The sequence below is a fragment of the Mandrillus leucophaeus genome, unplaced genomic scaffold (assembly GCF_000951045.1).
Source record: "Mandrillus leucophaeus isolate KB7577 unplaced genomic scaffold, Mleu.le_1.0 Scaffold75, whole genome shotgun sequence".
NCBI lineage: Eukaryota > Metazoa > Chordata > Mammalia > Primates > Cercopithecidae > Mandrillus > Mandrillus leucophaeus.
In genome coordinates, this window is record NW_012108141.1 from 1,358,790 (window position 1) to 1,367,043 (window position 8,254).

Consider the following 8,254-nt stretch of genomic DNA (forward strand, 5'->3'; position numbering starts at 1 on the left):
AAATCACACTTGGTTTCTCTGGACAGATCTGGTCAATCAACTCCAGATATTTCTTGAGATTTGGGGCCTCTATTTGACCTTTCCTAAAGCATCTGAGTCACAAATGTGACCCCAACTTGTTAAAAGTCAGTCAAACTTCTTAGCAAGCTCCATGTCCAAGGAACCTAGTACCTCATTCAGATAACTCTTTCCCACTCCCAACCCCCAGAATCCCAGAGAGACCTGGAAACATGGCTCCAGAAGCCTCAAATCCACTGCAGATGGACCCAGACCTGAAAAACAAGAAATACCCAACTCTAGGCTCTTAGCCCCTGTTCTCTAAACTGCCAAAAGATTAGGGCCAGAATGGATCAACCCACATGCCTCTACAGCCAGGGCCCTCTGCAGCAGCCCTGAGGCCCATACAGATCCCTACCTACCCACAGGCAAGACCACAGGATCCAGTAAAGACTTTCTTCTTCCATCCCAAAACCCAGCTTCTGCCTCCTGTCTCCACTCCCAGAGCCCTAGCCCAGTCTTATCTAATCTCCTTGGCAGATCATGTGCTCAGAATTCTATTTTTAGTGTTTTCTAGCCTTACATTAAGATGACGTGCCAGTTTTAAGAGTTTTCTCCACAGCTTTATGTAAGCCATAGGCAGCAAGAAGGATAAAGAACTCCTCAGGAAAGGCATGAGTTCATCGCAATGCTGTGAGGCTGGTGTGAGCAAAGAATGCTTTCATCTTCTCCAGAGCCTTTCATGTTGGGTCTCAGTGGAGGACCCTGCCTTTAAGATACCTCTGAAAGGAAACAATTTCTAAACCTTAGCAAGTGGGGGAAAAAATGAGGATTCTTAAGCTTTTTTTCCACCTCACCATCCATTTGTTCCCCCTCTGGTTGCCCTAGGGGATGACCACCTAGGCACACAGTAGGGTGGACAGTACTAACTTTTACACTTACAGCAGTTAGCCCCTGCCCTCCGCTCAGCCTTAGGAGGAGTCCTTGGGTATGCATGACTTTAGGTTGGGAGATGGGTGGCTGCTCCATAACCCACGACCATACCCAACCCTCAGAATAATATGGAAAGGAAACTTGCCAAAAGACTAAAGTCTCAATGACACAAGGCATATACAAACGGGCAATGGGGAAACTCACTTTGAATTCTTGTCAAAGATAAGTTCTGAAGCCCATCTTTGATCAGATCACTATCCTAAGTGAGTGAGGGAAAGGGAGAGGGTGAGACTTACCAATGATATAAACATCCTTGACCCCTGGTTAATGCCTTCCAGATCCCCAACAGGGACTGTCAAATAAGGGGGCTCAACCCACATCCGCCCACAGCCAGAGCCCTCTCCAGCCTCCCTGGGGCCCTTTCAGCTCCCTCCCTACCCACAGGCAAGACCACAGGGTCCAATAAAGACTTTCTTCTTCCAACCCAAAACCCAGCTTCTGCCTTCTGTCCTCTCCCAGAGCCCAGTCTTACCTAATCTCCATGGCAGATCCTTTGCTTCAGGCCCTGTCCTTCCTTCATTGTCAACCACCTGTGGCCTTTAAAATTGGACAGTTCTTGTCCAAAGGAACTGGGCTGTGGAACCTGGACCGTCCCTCACATAAGATGCTGTCTCCATTCCCCTTTGCTCCACAGCTACCAAAATGGATCAGTGCTACCCCTACCTCAGCTCCAGAATCCCAGCCTGTGCCAGACCTCAGGACACCCACAGCCTGGGCAGGAAGGTGCATACTACCTGTGCCCAAACACTAAATGCCTCATGTCATCCCATCAACCCCTCAGGACCTAGATGCTATTGGCCAAAACCTATGGGCTCAGGGTTCAAAGAAAATGTGATCTTTATTTTATTTATTTTGTTTGTTTGTTTGTTGTTTGTTGTTTTTTGTTTTTTGTTTTTGAGACTGAGTCTCACTCTTGTTGCCCAGGCTGGAGTGCAGTGGCACAATCTCCGCCTCCCAGGTTCAAGCGATTCTCCTGCCTCAGCCTCCTGAGTAGCTGGGATTACAAGCACCCACCACCATGCCCAGCTAAATTTCATATTTTTAGTAGAGGTGGGGTTTCACCATGTTAGCCAGGCTGGTCTCGAACTCCTGACCTCAGGCAATCCACATGCCTCGGCCTCCCAAAATGCTGGGGTTACAGGCATGAGTCACCGTGCCTGGCCAAAAACCTGCTCTTTAACCCACTGAGTTCAAACTGGAATCCTCAAAATCCAAGGGTCTACAAAGGTACCTCGATGGTCACTCCAGAGAGTCACAGACAAGATGGACACTAGGCGCCAGCCTCCTTTACCCAGAGCAGCTCTTCTTTGATGCCTTGTATGTTTGCCTTTCCCATATGATTTTGTTTGAAGGAAGAACTCCAAGTTTTTTAAATGTCCAATATACTACTTAAACTTCTGCGTGTGAATAATTATAACTAATTTGAGTGATGACATGTTTCTTTAGTTTTTTAATGTTATGGCTACTTTTCATTTTTTAATAGCCCAAAACTACTACTAAGCAGACATTTCTTGGACAGAACCTTCTCCTACCCACCTCAAGAGCAAAGCCCATTGTTTGGAATCATTGTTGAATAGGATCAATCACCTCTGTTTTTTTTTCTTTTGCCAAGAAAAAAAGCTCATTTTTCCTCGGCAGGATCTCTTTAGAGTGTCCATATTTACAACAACATAATTATAATCCATACATGATAAATTAAAATGTGAATGACTATTTTGCATGAGAAACATAAAGTCATTCAATGTTTATGAGTAAAATGTTATGAATATAATCTCAAAAAAGGAGCATTTAAATTTGGCATTGACCTTTGTAGCAATCAGCGCTGGCTTTCTCTCAGCTGAGAAGAGCAATGCATGAATAGCCACCTTTCAAAGGCAAATCTGTTAACTCCTTCTTTGTGTGCTACCCCTGAGCTGCCAATACAATCCTCATAAAAAGATGCCACCTCCTCCTCCTCACTAGCTAACCCGTCTTCACAGAAATAACAGAAATGAATGTTCTTTTTCTCCCATACAAACACAAGACACATGTTTTTCTGAAGGAAGTTCAGTGGGAAAGCACAAACCCTGGTTTTTCAGAGTTGGCAGCTGGCAAAAGGCAAGAGAAACGCTTTAAGCTTCCAGGTTGCCTTGCACAGTTCTGTGTTTCACAAACCCCATACCTCCTCAAGGGCCATTGTGAGGTGAGGGATTTTCTCAATTCCACACACTTGTGTGTGGTTTCCTTTCCTAAGTTCAGGGTTCATGATCCAAGGTCACCCACGTGCAAGAAAAGATAACACTTCCTCACCATGAACAAGGCCATGACAACAAGCTCAAGCCAGCAGTGCTGGCTTCATTTGCTGCAGCCAGCTACAAAGCCATCCTCAGCCTGGAAAAAACGGTCTCTCTCCCCGTCCATCCAGCTTCCCAGCTCATCTCCTCCAAGTTCTTTTCCAAATCCACCACCTCTACTGACTATTTTTCATGAGAAACCAAAACTCATTCAATGTTTATGAATAAAATGCTATGAAAGTGACCTTTAAAAAAAAATTGCCTCTCCAAGCCCACAAGGTATTTTAGAACTTTTTTGTAGCTGATAAGACCAAACAACAAAATCTTCCCATTGTAGAGTACTTATCCCTATCAAAGCATAAGCTATATATAAGGTAATCATTGACTTCTAGCCCATGTCCTCCCTCTTCTGGAATTCTTCAAAAGATAGTGTCAAAATGCCTCCTCATTTTCCAACAATCACAGAAAAATAAAACTAATGTTTTTCCTGGAAGTCGTATTTAACGGTTCTATAATATTGGACCACAAAATTATGACTTTATTCTTTAGGTGTTGAAACTGCACTTATCAGAGTCCCAGGATTCTACAGAACTGTGAGTCTGGAAGACTGGTGGTGTCTTCCACTCCCTCACCAAAGCGGCCCTTATGTTCATCTGTGTAACACATTGGGACTGTGCCTGTGCCCTTAACTATTGGAAGGGCATCAAAGTACAACCATTTTCAGAAACAGAGTCCCTACAATTAGGTAATCACACATACACAGAGACTAGAAGCTGAGCAAAACAGCCCTTTAATTATCCCCCGGATCCTAAGTCTAGCAGGGGTAGGTGTCAAAGAAACCAGACTCTCTGGGCTCCCTCCCTCATCCTCTTCTCCCTCTGTCTCACTCACAGTCCCCTCCATCTTTTCAACACACTTCCCTCCCACCAGGATTCTACCTCTTCTCCCTCTCTCCTTGGCAAAGCAGGAGGGTGAGCTGGGGAGGAGACTCTGCACATGGAGTCTTTCTGGGAAGAGAGAGGATGAAGAACAAAGAACTCTGCTTCCACTCTCAAAGTGAAATGTCCACAAGATAAACCTCCACTAACACCACTGACTGTTGTAGCAAAACTAAAAGCACTGTCAAGTCACCAGATACTCTAAATCTTTTTTTTTTTTTTTTTCTTTTTTCCAAATAGTCTTTTCCATTAGCCTACTCTGGTATAGGCCAACATTCCAAAATGGAGATCTCATAGGAAAGAGGATGAGGGAGAAGAAAACTGCGCCTTAGCACACTTTGGACAAAGAGTTCTATTACAAAAAAAAAAAGAAAAAAGTAAAAGAAAAGTAAGTTTGAGGTTATTTTCCTTCTTCCAAGAGCCCAAGGGCTATTCCTTTACCCTGGACACCAAAATAAAGACACTTGAGCAGGGTCACAAGCTAAGAGCTGTCTTTGACCCAAAACTGGCACATTGGCAAAGTATAGCATGTAACAAGAATTAGAGCTCTGTTCTCATAATCTACTGAGATTTGAGGGTTGTCTTCACTGCAGTATAACCTAGAGAAAACTGGAAGATACAGAAATATGCTGCTGCAATAAAAACAAACACACACTTAACATGTGTGGCATTATGTCTGGGTTCAAGTGACAGATGGTGGAAAAAAATGACATGTCCACCCCTAAGCAGAAGCTTGAAGTTCACTTTTGAACTTCAAGAAAATAGGAGAATCCCTATGGAAACTGGGCACACTGATCAATGCAGACACCCAGCGGCTGCCCAGGGCCTAACTGATTATTGTTCTGAAGAAGACATCACAATGAAACAAGTGAAAAATCGACACACTCACACGCCTTTTTTCAACAATGCCCCTAAACAAACGTCTTCCCTTCCCCTCCTACCCCACCAAAAATACAAGCACAACCTAATTATCCACATACTGGCATAAGGACTCTGGAGAAGACTTCTTTTCCTACAGGATAAGGCACTGTGAAAACTTTCTAAATGGGAACTCACCAAGAAAAATTGCAGTAAAAACTAGCATGTCCATTATAAACCCACAATACCTCTCTCTCTGCATATGGCTATGATGATAAATAAGAAACATTTTGGCCGGGCGCGGTGGCTCAAGCCTGTAATCCTTGCACTTTGGGAGGCCGAGATGGGCGGATCACAAGGTCAGGAGATCGAGACCATCCTGGCTAACCCGGTGAAATCCCGTCTCTACTAAAAAAAAAAATACAAAAAACTAGCCGGGCGAGGTGGGGGGCGCCTGTAGTCCCAGCTACTAGGGAGGCTGAGGCAGGAGAATGGTGTAAACCCGGGAGGCGGAGCTTGCAGTGAGCTGAGATCCGGCCACTGCACTCCAGCCTGGGCGACAGAGCGAGACTCCATCTCAAAAAAAAAAAAAAGAAAGAAAGAAACATTTTAACACCATCCTCAGAATAGGTGGTGGGTAGGGATGGAGAATGGAAGAAGGGTAAAGCCTAGAGAAAGGGAAATTGTAGCACAATTTGCTCAGCCTAAAGGAGCCAGTGTCCTTCAGGAATGAGCAGTGTTGGGCAATCCCAGATGGGAAAAGGCAGAAAAGTCATTCTGGATTCCTCTTTACTGCATAGCCCCAATTTTCAGCCAGTAACCAGTATCTACTAATTCTAACTCTGCAGCATGCAGCCCAGCCATTCTAACTCCTCTTCCTTGCCCTGACAATCCTGAGTTCATACCAATAGCTCTTCCTGGACCACCACAATACTCTCATGCCATCTCTCTGCTCCCATCTCCCCCACATGTCCCTGCCTCCTCATCCATTCTACACAATGTTGATGGACTAATCTTCCTAAACTATGGTTCTTATAATATACTTACCACCTCCCTGATGTTATAGACTCCAAAATGCCCACCCTCGCTTCCAAACTCCTCCCCTCACCTGGCCCTCAATTCCCTTCACACACTTAGAAATCTGACAAAATTAAGGATTCAACCTTTCATACAACCATGGCTTTTTCCTTTGTTTATCTTTTTCAAGGTGTTGCCTTCCCCTTTTATTTCAAATGTCTAAGTTTTACCAATCCTTCAGAACCCAGCCCCATTGCTACCTCCTCCTTGAAGGCTTCCAGAACCCTTCATTACACAGCCGTTACTCCCCACTCCAAATTCACATTTCTTATCACCTGTGCAATGATTTGAATGGACCCTTTCAAAAATTCAGGTGTTGCTAATGTGATGGTATTAAGAGGCCTTTAACAGGTGAGAAGGCCACAAGGCCTCCTTCCTCATGAATGGATTAAGATCCTTATAAAAGAGACTTTATGCAACTTTCGGTCTCTTGCTCTTCCATCTTTCACCATGTGAGAATACAGCATTCTTTCCCTCCAGTAGATGCAGCAACAAGATGCTGTCTTGGAAGCAGAGAGCAGCCCTCACCAGATGACCAAACCTGCCTTGATTTGGGGCTTCCTAGCCTGCAGAACTGGAAGAAAATAAATTTCTGTTTTTTATAAATTATCCACTCTCAGGTATTTTGTCATAGCGGCGCAAAAAGGGCTAAGACAATCTGAGTTTCCTCTAGGATACTGGTCACTTGCCTGCATGTTTTTCTCCCTCCTACAGCTTGCTGCAAGGAGGGGTCTATGTTATTCTTCACACTATGGAAAGAAGGACAGGTAGGAGGACAGCGTGGTGGGGAGCAAGGGAAGGAAGGAAGAAGCTGCCAGTAACCTGACCCCTAAGTTGCGCAGAAGCCCTAGGTAGTCAGTCCACCTTGTAAACTTAGTTCCTGCCTTACTGCCTCCCAAACTTTCCATGTCTATCCAAAATGTCGTGCAATTATATTCTCTACCTTCTTCTTCTGCCCTTTTAAAACCATGAACAGTCCCAGAATAGTTTGTCAAATTCCTGAGCCTTCAGCACTAGGTCAAGAGTTTCTCAATGGGAAGGAAGGGGAAGTACAGGAAATATGGAAGAAGTACTTATGAGGAGTCAGGCCAGGCAAGTGAAGGGAGTGGGAAGTCTGCACAGTAGGTGTAGCAATTTGCTGGTAGTGTTGTGCCAGAACCACAAAGTAGTGGCATCAAATTAACTCACATGGTTGCGTCAAACTACAACCTCAAATGCAAAACCACCAGGTGTCCCTACTCTTTCCAAGGACAGGACAAGGCTCTGAAATGAAGAGTCTTCTCCTGGCTCCACAGGCATGTTACATTGTTCCAGGAGCATCCGTAGGGAACAGTAACAGTCTGCTATGTTCCAGGCCCTCTGCGAAGTGCTGAATGTGCGTTGTTTAATTTATTCCTCAAGATGTTTGCCGTTTTACAGGCGAAGAGGCTGAGGCTCTGCTCTGTGGCCCTGTCAGAGAGATCCAGGTGCCTGGAGCTTCCACATTTCACCCCCATAGCCTTGATGTGATAAGTAGGCAGTTCAAATGGCAGGAGGGCCCCTGCCTCCCTACCTCGTTCCTCTCCTCTTCTTATTCCATCCCGCCACCCTCATTTCCCTGGGAAGGCCCTCCTGAGAGGTAAATCTGTTTCAGCACAGCCAACTGCATGTAATCTTTCATTCTGCCAAATGGCACTTCCAAGGCCCCAGCACTGATTTTAAAGCTCCCGTGTGACTTAATACATCTGATTAGTTTTGAGCGTGGGGACAATGGATGCTACCTGTCTTGCATCTGCTGTCATCTTTCCTTCTGGCTTTGCCACGCCTTCCTGATAACAGAGTAGCAACTTCAGCCAGTGAGTACTGGCTAGTTGTTGGTGTTAAGTTTAGGCAGCCTATAGCTCCACAAGAGCTGTCCTTTAACTCAAGGTCTGATTTCATGCTGGTCACACATACTGTCCCTGAAGAACCCTTCATTGACACCCACCCCCCAATATACGGTCTCTCTCCATTTATCCTACCTCCATTTGCTGAATGCATCTTTCCTTAGAACTACTCCAAACACTCTCCTGCTCAACTCAACAACTTTTGGTGGCTCCTCCTTGTCTTTTTGTTGTTGTTGTTGTTGTTGTTGTTGTT